Genomic DNA, 1,576 nt, shown 5'->3' on the forward strand with positions numbered 1-1,576 from the left:
TCTGCTCAAGGGCAAGGTTCAGAGTCTCTTCTGTCATCCACTTTGGTCATCTTCCTCATAGTTGCTTTTTAAACTTATACTAACATTGGAAATTATTGTTTAAGGAAAATATTATGCAAGAGCCCAAAATATAAAATAAATCAAAGTGCCACCTTTCTGAGTGAAATAGAGTTAGAGGCCAATAAGACAGCTTTCCTTAATCTATCTGGCATCTTCTAAGAGAAAAATGAAAGATTAAAGAGAACGATGGTTTCTCTGTGTTTCTTTTATTTTGTTCCCCCCCCATATATACACACACATATACATAAATAGTTCCTTAAGGGTAAGATGTAAAACTTTAATCTTAGATATATTTGAAGCATTTTACTCCTTGAGGGGTTATGCCAATATATTATATATATATATTTGTTGTTGTTACTGTTGTTGTTGTTGTTGTTGTTCCTAATAGCAAGGCAGCCAGCTCTGGTAGCATATGCCTAAGGCACTTGACTGTTAACCAGAAGCCTGGCAGTTCAAAGGTTGAAACCCACCAGCCACTTCTTGGAAGGAAGGTTGGGCAATCTACTTCTGTAGTGATACCACCTTGGAAACCCAAGGAGAGGTCGCTATGAGTTAGGTGTGACTTGACAGCACGTAACAACAACAACAAAAACAACAAAAGCAAGGCATAGAAAGTAAATAAATGCCTGACCCCAGGTTCAAAGTGTAGGTCATTACTGATACAATACTGGGTCACAGCCATACGATCACTCTTATAGCTCTTTGTTGCAGAAATTCCATATTTGAGAATCTTTCTGCTACTTGGAGTAGTAAAGATTTTTATTTTCTTAGTGAACAAAACACTCTCACATCAGTATGTCTCTTTCAAGGTCCACCTCCTACTAGCTCTGGTTTAAATCTACCTCATGTCTAATTTCTCCCCAAACAATGTATATCCCCTGAATCATCTCAATTCCCCTAGCTTAGTTGTTTGGAAAAAATGTAAGCTTTTCTGCTTCTCATGCTGTTATATCCCTTTTCTATGTGCCCTATACAGACACATAGAAAATCTGCTATTTGAATGAGATGAAGTATAAGATGGGAATAGAATGCTACCTCAGAAGTATTATCTCACAACCATAAAGGAAGGGAAGATAACCCAGCCTGGTTGAGGTCACAGAAGACACTCTAGAGCAAAATTGGCCTTAACTGTAAATGAATTACCCAAGTGGAAGATAGAAGAATAAAAGGATATTTTAAGCAATGTATAGTTATATGAGCAGGCAAATATAAGCACTTTAATATTTTGGAGTGTAGAGATTGTGGTTGAGATTGTTGGCAGATGTAGTTTAGAGAAATAAAGAGAGGATGATAAAAGACAGCCTATTGTACTATATTAAGTAAGTGAGCATACCAGTAGGAGCATGTATTTTTTAAATGTGGAAGAGAGAAAAGGATCAATGTAAATTAGAATGGCACCACCCTGATCTAGGTGAAAATAAGGAGAATCCCTATAAGGAAAGACATACAAAAGCAAAATTATAGAACAGTATACTATTATTAGTTGAAAAAAGGAAAGCAAAGGAAATAGTTGTAG

This window comes from Orycteropus afer, unplaced genomic scaffold (assembly GCF_000298275.1).
Source record: "Orycteropus afer afer isolate SDZICR_OR568_19922 unplaced genomic scaffold, OryAfe1.0 scaffold00535, whole genome shotgun sequence".
In the NCBI taxonomy this organism is placed as follows: domain Eukaryota; kingdom Metazoa; phylum Chordata; class Mammalia; order Tubulidentata; family Orycteropodidae; genus Orycteropus; species Orycteropus afer.